Raw genomic sequence first — 18742 nt, 5'->3', positions numbered from 1 at the left:
CAATGTTGGAGAGGCAGTGTAAGTGATGCCCACCAGGGAGCCACAGGGCTTTCGGGGCCAGTTCTGAGAATTGTACCCTGTTCCATGGTGCTAATTGACCCAGAATTTCTGGCTGAAAAAATTCCCCAAGGAGGCAAATTTAATGAGGATTCTTCATGTCACAGGGCAGATGGCGAGCAGGCCTGTGCTCAAGAGACCAGATATTATTTAAGTGCAGAGAACTGCAAAAAGATCACAGACTGAACATGAACGGACTCAGAAGTATGCATATAGAAGCTTTCTGCTGTGGTTCTCAGCCCTCAGCTCTCCTCCCCCACCCTGTACTACTTTGGTTGGTGTGGAGGGGCAACAACAGGCACACTTCTGAGAGCTTCATGACAGCAGGTACTATTCATTTATGCAGCAATCTAAGCATATATATGGAAAGATATTATTGCAAAGAGCAGGAAACGTTCTGGACACATGAGTACCCAACCGTTGACAGGGAGAGGGAAATGAGATGGGGGTGGAAGGGCAGGATGCAAGAAGCTCTTTCACATTCTACTCTGTACACGCCTGTTTTGATTTTTTACAAAGGAGATTTTCTTTGCTTAAGGGCTAACAATGAACACATCTCCACCTTTCTCTGGAAATGTGCCCATGTACATAAAATTGATTCATCCTTGATATGCTACACTGGCCCATCTGTCCAGAGCAGCATTCTAAAACCTCAATTTTCCAAAGTTTTGAATTGAGAAATAGGATGACACAGAAGGAAATAAAATCAGGCATCATGTAAGTCAAGTGGTTGAAATGGTTACAGAGTTGCCAATTTACTATAGAATGCATCCCTTGGAGAAGTGGATGCTCATGGCCACTTATGGTACTTGTGCCCTACACTAGATCTGGAAGAACATAAGAGGGAGCTAAAGACATAATTGAGAGTACATCTGGGTGTGCACTTTGATTTTTTGTTTCTCTTGAAGTTAGGGCTTTGGGAAAACTGTCAAAAACAGAATAATGAAACTAGGCCCAGGATGGTTGTGAAATTCCCTAACTGAATCCTTGATGCTTCAGAACATTCAGGAACAAACCCAGAGATATATTTAGCAGCTGCCTGGAGCAGTGTTCCCAGATGGGTAGAGTTGGGGACAGTGGGTGGATTAATTACGCATGAAGTTGTGGGCTAACAGCCTCTGGGGGTAAAACTGTGTCTCCATCAGGTTGCATCTGTTCCTTTTGCCACTGAGCCACAGTCCTAAAGTCAGTAAGGGGAACAAGTTTTCTTTGCCTAGGGGAGCCACTGCAAGGAGGCAGCGAGGGATATGAAGAAGGAATGGGCACCGTGCTGAGCCCTTCTATCCTGAACCAAGGTTGTGGCAGGAGCCTCATGAGAGGGCTCAAGAGAGGGCTCATGAGAGGGCTCAGACACAGAAGAGGAGAGAACTTTGGTCCTGGGGTCCCAAGAGAGCTGAGCCATTTGCCTGATGGTTTGCAGCTGAAGAGAACAGAGCAGCTGAGACTATGCCAACCTACAGCTGAGATCGGAAGAAGCTGGGCCCACAGAGCCTTAAGAGGCGAGAGGAAGGCTGAACCCTTATAGACATCACCTGCCGTCTTGCTTCAACATGTGGCAACAGGGTTTGGTGAGGAAGTAACCTTGAGTTGGACTCTTTAGGGCCTTGTAACTGTAAGCTTTTACCCCAATTAAATACCCTTTATATAAGGCAACAGATTTCTGGTACTTTGCATCAGCACCCTTTTGGCTGTTTAGTACAGGGACCAAAAAGAGGAGGTAATAACAGTGTTAAAATATTTTGATATTTGATATATTTTAAATGCATCTATATAATCATCAAAGGAAAACCAGAACTTGGGTTTTATTAGACTTATTTTATGGTTACACTTTGCTCAAAATTGAATTGCATATTGATGAGCCACGGTGGTCTCTAATGTTTTTTTTTTGCAGTTAAAGATCTGTATATATTGATATATATATAAAGATATGTTTTAAATATTCTTAAAAATTTTTTTAAAGATACTTAGATGACATAAATGTTACATAAGAAATATAGGGGCCCATATAACCCCCTCTAATGGTCTTAATCCTCCTGTATCTGGTTGGCTGAAACAGAACTTCTACTTCTTGTCTTGTCTAGATCAACTTTACCATTTAGGAAACTACCCATTTTCAGAAAACTACCAATGTGATATTTTTAAGATGAAAATTTTATATCACTGTCCTGCTTAAAATTCTTCAGGGACTACTCGTGCCTATAGAGCAAAATCCAATCTTCTTTGATGTTCTAGAAAGCTCTTCAAAATCCAGTTTTTGGTTTTCTTTCTAACCTCACTTCCCATCTCCCCTACTCCTACTTTCCCCTCTCAAACGGCTTGAGGTCGCATAAGCATCCCATGCTGTTTCATGCCTCTATACGTTTGTACATGACATTCCCTGTGCATGGACAGTTCTCAATTCATTTCTCACTGACTTCAAAACTTTATCCCTCTGTGATGTCTTCCTTGATGCCTTTAAGCCAGGGGTTCTTATCAAGGGGTCTGTGAACTTGAAATTCCAAAAAACATCATTCTTATGGGGACATGTTGACGCAGGTGTGATCTATTTCAAATATGCAGTATAGTGTGAACTTACTAAGGGGTCCGTGGTTTTCACCTGACTGGCAAAGGGATCTGTGAAACACAAAAGGGTAAGAACCCCTGCTTCGTCGAGTATTCTATATATCACTCTTGTGGTGTCATTGTTTGCACATCTCTCTCTGCCTGTGGAGATTAGAGGGTACTGAGAGCAGGGGTGGGGTTTTATTCACCTCTGCATCTCTAACGCTAAAACAGTGTCTGGTGCATGAAAGGCACTCAATAAATGCTTACGGGATAGATGAACAAAGGAATTAATAATAGGTTTATTTTGTTGGCAAGCACAAAAATTCTTTTAAATTCTTATTTTACACAAAATTAATTTCTTTTCTTATCACTACCATCTAATGGTTGAAATCCTACCTATTATTCAAATCCAGATTAAATGTTCTTCCCTTCCCTTCCCTTCTCTTAACATTCTGATACCCAAGTGGAATTCAACTTTTCCCTGTTATTTCCCCCGTGACACTTGTGTTTTCTCCCCCTTCTGGTGTTTGAGTTACTTACAAACATTTGTCCTCCCTACTAGGTGGTGAGTTTTCTAAGGGGTAGATCCTTAGTCTTATTAATTTTAGGACTCTGGAGGAGTCCATAAATGCTGGCTGAACTGATTTGCATTATACAGATATTTTTAAAAGTAGTGTGGTTCCCAGAAGGCATAGAAATATATATTTCTCTTGTAAACATCCATATCTGGTGGAATACAATATAATGCAAAGAAGTGTTCTTTAAGTTCTAAAATAAGGAAGAAAAGGCACAAATTAGAAACAAATAAATAAAATGCTTTCAAGTGTTCTCTCCTGAAACAAGGGAGGCTTGTTCCAAGTGTCCCTAGCCAGAGCACTGCAGGCTGGAAAATTTCTGAAACGTTGAGGGTTTGATGTGATGCCCTGGTGCTATTATACAACATTCTAAGGTTTCCAGTGAAGGACACCTCAAATGTGGATGAACATTCCTAAGAAGGCTATTTGATTTGGAAGCATCAGAATATTTACAGACCAGCATTTGCTCCTGCCCACAGACCATAAAAACAACCCAATTATGGCTTCCCCTCGGAAGGCTGCCGAGGTTAAAATGATCACACTAAGAGTAAAAAAGGCTCCACTTTCCTTCTGTTTTTATTTTTAGGGTGTGATATGCTAGTAGCCTCGAGCAGAATTTGCTGTATTTTAGAGCATGAGAAATAATCTGTGCTCTATTTTCAAGACCTTCTCTGTACCGCTCAATTCCTCCAAACCGTTCTGTAAATATACACACCCAAGCACTTGCCTTTGCCCTTCTCCCCACTCTTGGCCTTCTTCGTGTTGACACTTCCCCAGGAAAGCCAAAACTAACACTAATTAGAGGTGAATTAAATCCCACTCTAGGACACTAGGTCTGTGAGGGTCAGTGTTTATCCAGATTCCCAGACATCCCAAGTCTCTTCCCCCCAACCTCAAGGAGTTATAGTTAAATAGCCAGCCCTGAAGGAAAGTTCTGAGAACTGAATCAATCATGAAATGTACTCCTCAAGTTTTACCTTCCCCATCACAGAATTCCCTTTCATGTCTAGACAGCTTTATATAGCCAGTTTTTCCTAACCACAATGCACTTGCCCATTTTCTTATTCAGCCTTCAAGACCCTATTGAAATATCATCTTCTTGGCGTTTTCTTCCTTCCACTCACCTGGACAGAGTTTGTTGCTCAATCTTCAGTAACGCCACTGACCTCTGCTCACACATTGAGGATAGTGTTTATCAGTTCACATTCTAATTATATTTAGCTTTACCTTTTGCGGCTTAATTTATCTCCACATGCTCAATATGTCCAAACATTTAGTGCAACAAAGGATATGGTGGGTACCAAATAAGTGTTTGTTTTTTTTTAAATTAAAACACAATAAATGAAAACTGCTGGAATGTAAACCACAAACCAATAGCACCTTTGAAGGACATTTGAAAGTGCCAGTTCCTTCAGTTAGGGTTAACATGGTATAGCTACCATTTTATTCAATATAACAGTGAAAGTACTCTAAAAGTTACTTTTATTATGTGCTTACTATATGCAGTTGTCTTATTCATATTACTAATTTATTCATTATAACAAACCCTGTGGGACAGATATTAAAATTCCCACTATACTGATGAAATAACTAAAGCTTAGAGAGGTTGAGAAACTTGCCCAAATTCAGAGGACTAGTGAGTGGCAGAGGTGTCATTGAATCACAGCCTACCTGACTGCACTTGCTGCCTTCAAATGGCACGAGTGGTACAGGATGCCCTAAGGAATTAGTCACCACCGTGAAGTCCAGCTCTAGCTTGGGCCTGGCAGGAATCAGTAATAGCAGCAAGGTTAGGCAGCAGAATCAGAAAGAAAGATATTGTACTAGTCATCCATAGGGGTGTTGATGCAAAATACCAGAAATCGGTTGGTTTTTATAAAGGGTATTTATTTGGGGTAGGAGCTTACAGATACCAGGCCATAAAGCATAAGTTACTTCCCTCACCAAAGTCTATTTCCACGTGTTGGAGCAAGATGGCTGCCAATGCCTGCAAGGGTTCAGGCTTCCTGGGTTCCTCTGGACTCAGCTCCTCTGTTTTCTCCACAAGGTCAGCTGTAGACTATCAGGCTCTCTAGGCTTTGCCTCTCTCCACAAGGTCAGCTGTAGACTATGAGGCGAACAGCTCTGTCTCTCTCCCTGGGGCTCCGACTTCAACATCAAACTCCAACATCAAAACTTCAACATTAAAAACCCTCAACTCTGTCCTTTACCATGCCTTTTATCAGCGAGTCCCCACCCATGAAGGGGCCGGTACTCAACGCCCTATTGACACAGATGTTCACTTGATTAAGTAATCAATTAAACCTCTGAATCCAATAGAATCTCATATGCCCAGAGGAAAAGACCAGTTTACAAACATAATCCAATATTTCTTTTTGGAAACTGCTTCAATACTTTAAAGTGCTTTGTTTTAAAATTAGCCATCAGGCCTGATAAATATCAGTGATAGTAAATACACAAATTATTCTCTATTCCCAACTTCGTAATGAACTTGTCATCCCCAATCAAAACTGCTTTAATGAATCCCTAAATAACCCCAGCTTACCATTTGACAACCTTTACAACTAAAGTTCAAAAGGATTCATGACCATTATTATTTTAAATAAGTCCAAATGCCTCAGTGGCAGAAATAAATAAACAAAAATACATAGCAATAATTGCTGTACAGGTACACACTATAGAAGAAATCATACCTTCATCTAGGATCACAACTCAGGCTATCTTGGACTAGAATGCCTGTTGAAAGCTTAGCAGACAGTACAAGAAATTGAAATTATATGTCAATTTCACTCATGAATATAGATACCAAAAAATGTAAAATGAAATATTACTAAATCAAGTCTAGCAGTATATTTTTAAATATATGACCAGAAGTAGAATTTATCCCAAGAATGTAAGTGTGGTTTAGCAATAGAAAATGCACGAATTTAATGCAATGCACTTTAAAGGAGAAAAAGAATAGGTCATCTCAGCAGGTGCATAGAAATCACTTGATAAAATTGTACACTCATTCATTATAAGATGGGAACTTTCTTAAACTAGGTAAGACTACCTACCAAAAACCTACAGGAAACATCATTTTTAATGGTGAAATATTAGAAGGATTCTCTACAAAGTCTGGGAGAAATAAGGAAGCCTTCTTAAAAGAGCTTTTATTCAATATTTATTGAGGCCTCTAGCCAATGCAAGAAGACAAGAAATAAATATTGAAAAGGAAGAAATAAAATTGTTCTTATTTAGAGACAAAATTTTGAACATAGAAAATCCTAGAGACTCTATTCACAAACTATTGGAATTAATAAGGGCGTTCAACATTGTTGCTGGAGACAAGATCAATATGTAAATTCAATAATATTTGTATCTACCAGCAATATCTAGTAATAATGAGAAAAAGGAATAATAAAAATATCCCATTCACACAAGTAGCAATGAAATCTATAAGGACCTACGAATAAGTCTACAAAGGAGCCAGAAGAGATACAAACAGAGAAAACTATGAAAGCTTATTGGAGGACATAAAAGAAGATCTAACAAATGGAAAAATATATCATGTTCAATAAGGGAATACTCAATATTATAAAGAAATAAACTGTCTTCCAAATCAACCTACAAATTTAGTGAACTCCAATCATAATCCTAACTGTTGTTTGTGTGTAAATTGACACTATGTGTGTGTGACAATTTACACTATGTGTGTAAATGGACAAGCTGATTCTAAAATTCATATTTTAGAATTATAAAGTATCAAGAATAGTCAAGAAAACTTAATAGGGTCAAACTCACCCTAGCAGATATCAAGGTTATAAGTTGTTTTAATTCACAAAGGGATAGTCAAATAGATCAATAAAACAGGATAAAGAGGGAAGTGGACTTAGCTCAACTGATACAGCATCAGTCTCTCACATGGAGGGTTCAGGGTTCCATCCCCAGGGCCTCCTGACCTGTGTGGTGAGCTGGCCCATGTGCAGTGCTGCCGCATGCAAGGAGTGCCATGCCATGCAGGGAGGCCCCTGCGTAAGGGTGCCCCACACACAAGGTGTGCACCCCACAAGGAGAGCCACCCCGTGTGAGAAAAGCACAGCCTGCCTAGGAGTGGTGCCACAGAAACAGACAGCTGATGCAGCAAGATGACGCAACAAAAAAGAGACACAGTTTCCCAGTGCTGCCTGATAATGCAAGCAGATGCAAAAGAACACACAGCAAATAGACAGAGAGAGCAGACAAAGGCAGGGGAGGAAGGGGAGAGAAAGAAATATAATAAATATTTTTTAAAAAAAACAGGATAAAGAATTCTGAAAGGAATGCTTTCATGTATTGGAATTTGGTATATAATAAAAGGATCACTATAAATCATAGCAAAGGAAAGGATTAATAAGTAAGCATTTAAAGAGACAATTGTCTATACCATTTCCACTTGCCATATATAAAAGTTAATTTTAAGAATATTACAGATATATATATATAAATGTAAAGAGCAAAATTTTAAAACCTAGAAGAAAACATAGAATACTACCTTTATATATACACAAACTATATATGCACAGTGCAAACTGTGATGCTTTAAACTATATTAAAAAGTATGCCACAGTCTGGGGGAATTAATTATATGCAACTCATATCATCGAATAGAGGTTAGTATCCACTACAGATCCACAAGATAAAAATCATCCCAATAGAAAAGGGCAAAGAAATTCACAGTACAAAAAAAATTAATGGCCAAAAAAAAAACATATTAAAAAATAATCTTCATTGGTAAGGAGGAAAATGTAAATTAAAACTTCAAAGAGACGACATTTCCCACCCATCATGCTGGCAAAAATTAAAAGTTCAACAAACTATATACCAGCAAGAAGGTGGAGAAATGGGAAGTCTTACACATCATTGCTGATTCAATCCTTTTGGAGAACACTTTATCAATATCTAGTTAAGTGAAAGTGTACATACTTTTGACCAAGAATGCTTTTTCTAGGTATATTCCATAGAGTTATTTTCCATATGTGTGTGAGAGAGAATCATGTACAAGTATTGTTAACTGCAGCACTGTTTGTAATGCAGAAGAATTGGAGACTGCCAAAATAACCTGCCTAGAGGTAACTAGATAAGTAAGTGGGGCATATTAATGTTGACCTAGATCTATATAGATTAACAAGGGAAGAACTCAAAAATATAATATTGAATGAGAAGAGAAAATTGCATGAAGACAAGTACTGCAAAATCACATTTACATACTATTTAAAATACACAAAACAATTTTATAACTTGTTTGGCACATATAAATGTAAGAAAAGCATTTAAAAATCAGGATAACATCAATTTTGAAATAGGGGCTATCTGGGAAGGGAGTTTGAGGAATTAAATGGAAAGAAGTAAAGAGAGCTTTATCCACATGTGTTATTTAAAAAAAAAAATCTAAAGTCAGCGTGGTGAAATGTTAACATTGGTTAAACCTGGGAGAAGGTGTTGGTTATAGTATTCTGCTCATTTTCCTGTATATTTGAAGTATTTCATATTTTAAAATATTAATATTAGCAGGGTTTGTATTTAGAGAATGAATCAAAATAAGGGGTCTGGGGACCACTCCTCTATCTGGAAATTCTAAAACGAGGCAAAAATCTGCTAGTTAATGTCAATACCATTTCCTATTTGTGTGGGAAAAGTTAAAAAGACTGCTTGTTTTTGGTTTTGATTTCTGAAATGATTAACAAAGGAGGATAATTATCCGTCATATTTCTATTGTTTCTTTGGTGCTCATCTTTCATCATGGAAGATCAATGTGGATGGCTACAATGCCACATAGGAGACTTTTCCTCCACTCTCATTGAAGATTTAATGACATCTTTTCTCTCTTACAGAATGTGAGTAGTTAATGGTTCTAGAAACTGGCTTGTAAATAAAACTAGGAAAATGACCAAGATGTTCATCAGTATTTTATAGCTTGATTATTCCTGAATTTTTAATAATAAGGTTTTCTGGGCAAGGGTGCTATCAGGATTAGAAGAAATGGATCATTCAAACCAGATGATGTCTGCAGAAGAGTTCCAAGGGGTCAGTACAATGCAAATGAAGAAATACAGCACATAGCACGAATGCTAATGACTGTCACAGGACTGAGGGGTGCTCAAGTTTCCCATATCCTGCTCAGTGAATTTTCTGCTGCTTAATTGATACATTAGAAGGCACTCACTGAAGACAAGAACAAATAGCTGCTGGAGTGAAACCCAAAACCCAGAAGAGTTCTACTCTCAGTCCATTTTGAGCAATTTCTATTAATAAATACTAAAAGAGCACCCAGAATTAACACACTAGTTGAAAAACTTCATTACATCTTTGGCTATTACTAATATTATCAGACAAGTGGTATCTGGAAAATAGCAAGAGTAGTCATTTTTCTAGAAGCAAATGGACATGGTAGCTTAAATGAGAGGTATCATTAACTAGGTATCATGCAGGGCTATCTAATTATATAGTCCTCCACCATAATACAAATCTAAAGGACTGTGGCAGTTGACAATATTTATGAATTCCAAAAAGAGAAAGATTATGTTTGTAAACTAAGCTATCCTTTGGGTGTGATACCCTTCGATTATTATATTCAATTGAGGGGCCTTTGATTAGATTTCCTGTTAAGATTGCTTTGAGGGCTTTTTGATTTGACCATGTCAGTAAGACATGAATCAGGTTAAGTCTCTGTCCCCTTGATGGATCTGATATAAATGGACAGACAGACAGATGGACACAAGAGAAGAGAGAGCTCTGTCATTTTTCATCCAGCCATGTCACAGAAAGGAGAAGGCTCAAACAGCTAAAGCCTCAGGGAGAGATGAACAATTTTGCCTGATAGCTTACAGGTGACATTGGGAAGAGAGCTGAGACTGATATAGGAAGCACTCAGAGACAAGACTTATGCCAGCCTGCAGCCGAAATTGAAAAGTGCAGCAGCTAAGCCTGAGAGAGAAAGTCCAGAGTGGGAGGCTGAAACCTCACAGAGATCATCAGCCGTCTTGCTTCAGTACGTGCCAGCTGACTTTGGTGAGAAAGTACCTCCTATGGTACTTTGAATTGGACTTTCTATGTCCTTGGGAATAAATACCCTTTATAAAAGCCAACTTGGAAAGCAGATGTGGCTCAAGTGATTGAACTCCCACCTACCACATTGGAGGTCCCTCGTTCGGTTCCCTGTGCCTTCTAAAGAAGACAGTGAGCTGGCATGATGGGAAGGCATGGTGAGCTGACACAACAAGATGACACAACAACAAGACTTACAAGAAAGAAAAACATAATGAGAGACACAACAAAACAGGGAACAGATGGCTCAAGCGATTAGAGCCTCCTTTCCACATCAGAAGTCCCAGATTTGGTTCCTGGTGCCTCCTAAAGAAACAAGGAAGATGAACAGACACAGCAAATACAAACGAGGGGGTGGGGAGAAGTAAATAATAAAAATTTTTAAATCTTAAAAAAAAAAAAAAGCCAACAGAATTCTGGTACTTTGTATCAGCAGCCTTTTGGCAGACTAATACAAGGACAAACTTGGGTAAATAAAATTAAGACTTAGAAAGATTCTATTTCATTTTTGAAAAATGCTGTGTGTTTGTACTCTCTTCTTAGTTTGACAGAATCAAGAGAAAGGATATGCTTCATAGCCTTTGATTTCATTTTACAGGCCAAACATAGGAGAGGCAGGATGGCTAAGTGGCCAAGATGGCTTGATGGAAAGATACTGGCTTTGCCACTTACTATCTAACTTTAGCCAGAAAGACATGTAACCTTTCTGGACGAGTTTTACATTTGCAAAATGAAAATACCAATAACATTAGTATTGTTGGGAAGACTGAAAAAGAAGATTCTGTTGGGCGGCGGACTTGGCCCAGTGGTTAGGGCATCTGTCTACCACATGGGAGGTCCACTGTTCAAACCCTGGGCCTCCTTGACCCATGTGGAGCTGGCCCACGTGCAGTGCTGATGCGCGCAAGGAGTGCCCTGCCACACAGGGGTGTCTCCCGCATAGGGGAGCCCCACGCACAAGGCGTGCACCCCATAAGAAGAGCCGCCCAGCGCAAAGGAAAGTGCAGCCTGCCCAGGAATGGTGCCGCACACACGGAGAGTTGACACAGTAAGATGACACAACAAAAAGAAACAGATTCCTGCCGCTGACAACAACAGAAGTGGACAAAGAAGACGCAGCAAATAGACACAGAGAACAGACAACTGGGACGGGGGGAAGGGGAGAGAAATAAATAAATAAATCTTAAAAAAAAAAGAAGATTCTGTAAATTACAAAGTACAGTATCTGGGACATGATAATGGCCTAATGCCACAATGAAAACAATACTTTACCAAGAAATATTACGCAAATGGTAGCTAACATTATTGTTATAAAAATTTCCTTGCCTCAGTTTTGCCAACTGACATGGGAATGTACACATGCCTCCAACAAAGCTCATGAGTCTGGAGGATTAACATGATCTCTTCCCTTACTGTATATACACTAGTGTAGAGCAAGTCCAAGTCAATGATACATATCCTTCTTCCTTTCTTTCCCACTTCATTAGGGTACTCTATAAACACACAGATAAATGGATTAATTTAAATATGTTTGTGGTAGGACAGCTCCAAAATCTCCACTAACAATTTTTTCCATCCTGTATTTATATTGCACTCTCACATTCAGGATGAGGCTCTGTCCATGCCCCTGAAATCTGGGCTGGCTTTGTGACTTGCTTAGACCAAAAGAAGAGGGTGGAAGCAACATTCTGGGACTTCCAAGCCCAGGCTTGGAGGATTAGCGGCTGGTGGCTTTTAGTTCCTTCCTCTTGAAAGGCAGACACTATGAAGTCAAGGGGCTCAGGCCAGACCGATGAATGATGTGAGGCATATGGAGAGAAACCTGTAAGACCATGTGCCCTCCTGAACACTCACTCCCAGACAAACTCCCATCAGTACCCATCTGCATGAGTAATTGCAGCTACACCAAGTGGATTCAAAGGATCGCCCAATCAACCCACAGCATCGTGAGAAATTATAAATCATTGTTATTTCAGTGATAGATACCTGAAACATGAGTCTTGGTTTCATTAACTGCTGTGAGAGATTTCAGATTCGTGATGGCATGAAGATAAGGAACCTACATCTGGTTTGACATCCTAGGTTGAATTATGTGCCTGAAGAAAATACTTACTTTTAATTTAATCTGCATTCCTGTGGGTGTGAATTTATTAGCAAATAGGACACTATGAAGATGTCATTTTTGTTTAAGGTGTGGCCCCTGAATCAGGATGGATCTTTTTTATTTTTTTTTAAGATTTTTAAACTTTATTTATTTCTCTCTCCTTCCTTCCCCCCTCCCCTTTGTCTTCTCTCTGTGTCCATTCACTCTGTATTCTTCTGTGTCAACTTGCATTCTTGTCAGTGGCACTAGCAATCTGTGTCTCGTTTTGTTGCATCATCTTGCTGCATCAGCTCTCTGTGTGTGCGGCGCCACTCCTGGGCAGGCTGCACTTTCGCATGGGGTGGCTCTCCTTGCAGGGCGCACTCCTTACGCGTGGGGCTCCCCTACCTGGGGGACATCCCTGCATGGCATGGCACTCCTTGTGCACATCCACACTGCACGTGGGCCAGCTCACCACATGGGTCAGGAGGCCCTAGGTTTGGACTGTGGACCTCCTTTATGGTAGGCGGATGCTCTATCAGTTGAGCCAAATTTGCTTCTCTCGGGATGGGCCTTAATCCATATTCTTGGAGGCCATAAAAAAAGAGGAGAAACAGGAAGCTGGAAGTCAGAGAAGACCACAGAGGAGCCAGAAATGAGAAGTCAGTGGAAACAGATACAGAGAGAAAGAGACAGAAAGAGCAGACACAGGAGAAAGAGATTGCCATGTGATGGGAGGCAGCCAAGGATTGCAGTGAACTGGCATCAGAATGTTACCATCTCTGGGGAGAAAACATTGGCCTTGCTAATGCCTGGATTTTTAATGCTTTGACTTTTAGCCCTCCAAATTGTGACACAATAAATGTTTATTGTTTAAGACAACCCCTGTGTGGTATTTGTCATAGCAGCCTGGAAAACTAAGACAGTTGGAAAGTCCTTGAACAATAAAGTTCACTGAGGTTTCTTGTATATATTATTACAGGGCTCCTTAGGCTTTCTGCCTAGTCACCACATAATGTATAGCCAATAATGTCTAATGCTTTGAAGTTATGAAGGCCAGGGTCACCAAAGCAAACCTGGTCTTTGGAGGTGCAGTATCAATTTACTCTGCTTGATTCAATTCTCTGGTGTGTTCAGTGTCTTCTTGCCACCATATAGTAAACCACTCTCAAAAGCTGCAACAAGAGTTCTTGCATGTTTTTGACACTGTTATATTATTGCAGTAGTGGTGGCTCATGCTTTAAAGTCTGAGACTTTAAGGAGTTTTGTAATAATAATGAACCATGCCGTTTCTGACTATCGTATACAATAAGGTTCTAATTTGTCAGCTTTTAAACTAAAGGGTTCTAAAGATCAAAATTGTAATTTTACCCTCCTGACTATCTAGTGTTTATATGTTAGACAAAGAGCAAATGTTCCTGCTATGCATACTAATTGTCATAGAGAAAGGCAGAATTCCCTAGACCTCATGCATTGGTAATCTATGCCTGCCTAATTAATACCACGTCAATACCCAAGACACACTTTTCCAAGCAATTATAAATACCTAAGGGGTTCCCTTCCTACCTGAACTCTGCTTTAATTATTCAAATAGGGAAAGAAAAAGGGATGATGAGCTCCAAATGTTGTTGTTCTAAGATGGGTGAAATAAGTTCAGTTATTGACAAGAGAGAAATGAGAGTCAGCTCCATAAATATGAACTGTTAATCACAGTAAATATTAAATTAATATTTAATTTTGAACGGCAATATTTCTAAGAAAAAGGTGCTCTTGGGAACCAGTATAGCAGATAAGAGTAAAGATTCTGGAGGCAACCTGAGTTTTTTTTCTAGCTGCACCCTTTATTAATCAGCTTTTTAACCTCTCTCTGCCTCAGGCTCCTGATCTGCCCAATGGAGATAATAAAAAAATAATAATATCCACAAATAGACATGTAATGGGGATTAAATGAGTCAATATATTTGAGGCACTAGAATGGTGCCTAGCAAATAGGGAGCCTCGATCCTTGTTAACAATTATTATTATTACATAACTCAAGGAATGTGAGGATTCATTGAAGGGATGTATCTAAAAGCTTAGCAAGCACAACCCCAGTGTGAGTGTATATCCTCTATATTTCAGGCAACACTTGCATTTATCTTAGGCAGTGGTTCTTATATGGTGGCAAACACCGCAATTATCTACGGAGCTTAAATATGCAGATTCCTGCCTCTGCTCCCTGCCCCCTCACCTGCTATGAACAGATAGGGGGTGGGGACAAGGAAAGGAGGATTCTGTTTCAGAAGGTCTGGGGTGAGACACAGGAAATTTCATTTTAACAAATGTGCAGATAATTCTGATGCAGGGTATAGCATATCAATCACATTCTGAGGAACACTGTTCTCAGACTCTTCACTGGGGGGACTGAAAACTTTAGAGATACTGATTTATGATTAACTTCATGACTTCCTAATGTCTTCAGGTCCAAAATTTCAAAATTAGTTTTACTGTCCAATATGTTGAGCTTCAAAGAACACTTAATGGACTAGATATGGAGGTAAGTACATCTGCTACTGGTGACCCACTCTCAGAAAACTGCTAGAACACCTTGCCTAAAGTAAAAACTGATTAGGCTCACTCAGTTGATCGGTTCTGTCCGTCTAACAGACAGGAGGTAGATGAAGTCTTTTTAAAAATTATTTATCTATTTTTTATTTATTTCTTTCCCCTTCCCCACTCCCTGTTGTCTGCTCTCCGTGTCCATTTGCTGTGTGGTCTTCTGTGTCTGCTTTCATTCTTGTCAGCAGTACTGGGAATCTTTGTCTCTCTTTGTTGCATCATCTTGCTGCATCAGCTCTCTGTGTGTGCGGCACCACTCCTGGGCAGGCTGCACTTTTTTTCATGCAAGGCGGCTCTCCTTGCAGGGTGCACTCCTTGTGCATGGGACTCCCCTACGTGGGGGACACCCCTGCGTGGCACAGCACTCCTTACGTACATCAGCACTGCACATGGGCCAGCTCACCACATGGGTCAGGAGGCCCTGGGTTTGAACCCTGGACCTCCTATATGGTAGATGTATGCTCTATCAGCTGAACCAAATCTACTTCCCTAGATGAAGTCTTAGAAGGAAGAAAAAAATCCAGACCACTTTAAGAGTGGTAGACATGGGATCCCTTGGTACCCTGAAGACGTCAGCCTGGCATTACCATCTCAACAGGCAGTTTAAATATGAAAATTCATGACCTATTTACTCCCCGAAGTAGCAATATTGAAATGTTAATATTTTCAATTATTTGATAACATTATTTCCCAAGGGAAATTTTAAATAAAAACTGTTTGGGATGATTGAACATACAAAATATCTAGATTCTAAATTTTCATTTCAAAAATAGAGGTGGGGGGCAAGATGGCATTGGAGTAAGTGCACCCACATCATCTGTCCCACAAAAAAATGGCTGAGTGGGACAAAATCCTGCCTAAGTGAGCTGTTTTTGGGTACCCACAAAGCAGGGGGCTTCTGGACATCGATCTGGAGAGGATGTGACAAAAAGAATGATTGCTCAAGGTAAAATCGCGGGTTTCTGGAGCTTGTGGCTGAAGCTGTGGGAAGGCTAAGTCCCTCCCTTGGGGCAGGTAGCCACGGCATTCCCTGAACCCCACGTTCCCAAACCCGATTCCCCAAACCTGGTGTTCCCAGAACCCTGAACCCTGGCATCCGCCAAACCCCACTGGTCTTGGACAAACTCTGAGAGTGGGAAGGGTTCTGGTGAAGGGTGCAGAGGGGTCCAGTGAGTGAAGGTTCAATTGTCTGGACCCCCCTTTTTGACTTTTAAGGAGCATGCCAGCTAGCTTGAGGAGAAACTGGGAAGAGGTGAGAGGCGAATCTGCTGAGGCAGTCTGATTTACCCAAACTCCCTAGGATAGGGAAAATCGGTTTGGAAGAAGGTGGAGCTAGGCAATTAACTAGTCCTGTGAAACACACCTAAGGGAGGGGGACAGTAGGAAGTGCTTGGCAGGCTCCAAGAGCCTACTTAGGGTTCCTGGCAAGGTGTGGGTGCTCTCTCTCAGAGACTGAGGGTCATTATTTTCTGTGGTGAGTTGGTTCACCAGGGTCCCATTTGAATATTGGAAGGGAGATCTCACATGGGCTTCCTGCTGCCCTGGGAGAGAGGGAAGTGAGGAAGGGGTAAAGGGAGAAGGACAGATTCCTAATCAGTTTATTCAATTGCAAGGAGTTGATCCTGCCCTGGGAAGTAAACGCTTTTTGAGGAGTAGTCAACCCGAAAGGAGGGCTTGGCTCAGTGGAGGAGTTTCAGCCTTGAATGTGCAAGGTCTCTGGTTCAGTTCCTGACTCAGAGTAACGACCCACTGGGATAGTAAACATCTAGCTGATACTTTGAGACAGGGAAAATATAGACATTATCTTTGTATTAGCTTCCCTTGGGTGCCATAGTTTTCCTTAAAAAAAAAAATTACTTTTGATTCATAATTTAACTTAGTTTACTCACTAAAACCTACCTGAAAATCTGCAGGGAGAAAGCTGCAGGGCAACAGATTGATAAACATGAGCAGCCTGACAAGCTCCACAGGGCATAAGAGGGAACTCTGGTTTTTCTTAATGTTTGGTTGACTCCTTGCTTGAGGGCTTGTCTGTTTTTGTTTTTTTTTTTCTTGTTCGTTTTCTTGTATTTCCTTCCTCTTTATTCTCACACCTTTTTTTTTTTTTTAATTAGGTGCTGCTGGCTTGTTTCCTGTTTGCTGTGCTTCCTCATTCTCAATTTCCTCTTTTCTGTGTGTACTGATTTTGGCTACCAACACTGTCTTTTTTCCTTCCTATATGTTTCTATCTTCCACATTCTGTTGTTGCTTTTACATTCCACCCCTCTTGGTTTAGCCCTCAGTTTTTCTGGCTTTTTATTTCTTTAACACTTCTATTCTGTTTTCTATTTTTATTAACTCTTCATGTTTTTGTCTTTTCTTTCTCTTTCCCACTCTCCTGATCATGCTGGCATTTTAATTCATACTATATTCTTCTTCATATTCAGTTTCCCATTTCATTGTAGGTACTCCACTTTTTTATTCCTACAACTCTACACTGCTTAAATGAGTTTAAAATTCATTAGCCTAGGTCTTATATGATTCTTCCGCTAACATTTACTATCAACACTACTACTATACTTTTTCTTTTCTTACCTTGTTTGCCTTCCCTGGTGCTAATCTTTTTTTCCTTCAAGGGAAATTAGATAACAACAAGGAAATTGAATAAGAAGAACAGAGTGTCAAAGAGAAAACTTAACACACAACACAACAGTACCTAAATAAAACCTGAGACTAGACAAAGAAGCTAATCAACTGAACAAGCCAGACAAGATAAAATGATGACCAGACAGCAACAAAAAATTACAAACCATACCAATAATCAGAAAGACATGGTCCAATCCAATAAACAAACTAAAAACCAGGAAGAGGAGCAGAACATCAAAGAACTAATCAAAGCTCTCGAAAAAATTTCATGGACCAACTTAATGACGTGAAGGAAGAGATTGAGGATATTAAGAAAGCACTTGGAGAGCATACTGAAGAAATTGTATACATATGCAAAAAGATAATGGATATGATGGTGATGAATGGGACAATCCAAGACATCAAGAATACACTCTCTGGGAAGCGGGCTTGGCCCAGTGGTTAGGGCATCCGTCTACCACATGGGAGGTCTGCGGTTCAAATCCCAGGCCTCCCTGACCCATGTGCAGCTGGCCCATGTGCAGTGCTAATGCGCAGAAGGAGTGCTGTGCCTCGCAGGGGTGTCCCCGCGTAGGGGTGCGCCCTATAAGGAGAGCCGCCCAGCGCAAAAGAAAATGCAGACTGCCCAGGAATGGCGCCACACACACGGAAAGCTGACACAACAAGAAGGTGCAACAAAAAGAAACACAGACTCCCGTGCTGCTGACAACAACAGACGCAGACAAAGAAGAACATGCAGCAGATAGACACAGAGAACAGACAGCTGGTGTGGGGGGTGGGAAAGGGGGGAGAAATAAAATAAATAATAAATCTTTTTAAAAAAAGAATACACTCTCTGTGGGAAGCAGATTTGGCCCAAGGGATAGGATGTCCATCTACCACATGGGAGGTCCAAGGTTCAAACCCAGGGCCTCCTGACCTGTGTGTTGAGCTGGCCCACGCGCAGTGCTGATGCATGCAAGGAGTGCCGTGCCATGTAGGGATGTCCCCCACACAGGGGAGCCCCATGTGCAAGGAGTGTGCCCTGTAAGGAGAGCCACCCAGCGTGAAAAAAAGTGCAGTCTGCCCAGAAATGGTGCCACGCACATGGAGACTTGATGCAGCAAGATGATGCAACAAAATGAGACACAGATTCCGGGTGCTGCTGACAAGAATACAAGTGGACACAGAAGAATATACAGCAAATGGACACAGA

At 40.5% G+C, this 18742-nt stretch overlaps 1 protein-coding gene across 1 annotated transcript in view; it reads right to left on the bottom strand.

The window, feature by feature from the left end:
• NIM1K (NIM1 serine/threonine protein kinase) overlaps window positions 1–18742 on the bottom strand; it is a 97926-nt gene that overhangs the window by 61201 nt on the left and 17983 nt on the right. The window lies entirely within an intron of this gene.

This window comes from Dasypus novemcinctus, chromosome 2 (assembly GCF_030445035.2).
Source record: "Dasypus novemcinctus isolate mDasNov1 chromosome 2, mDasNov1.1.hap2, whole genome shotgun sequence".
NCBI classification, from domain to species: Eukaryota; Metazoa; Chordata; class Mammalia; order Cingulata; family Dasypodidae; genus Dasypus; species Dasypus novemcinctus.
The sequence above is the reverse complement of the archived record's forward strand: the minus strand, read 5'-3'. Positions and strand labels throughout refer to the sequence as shown.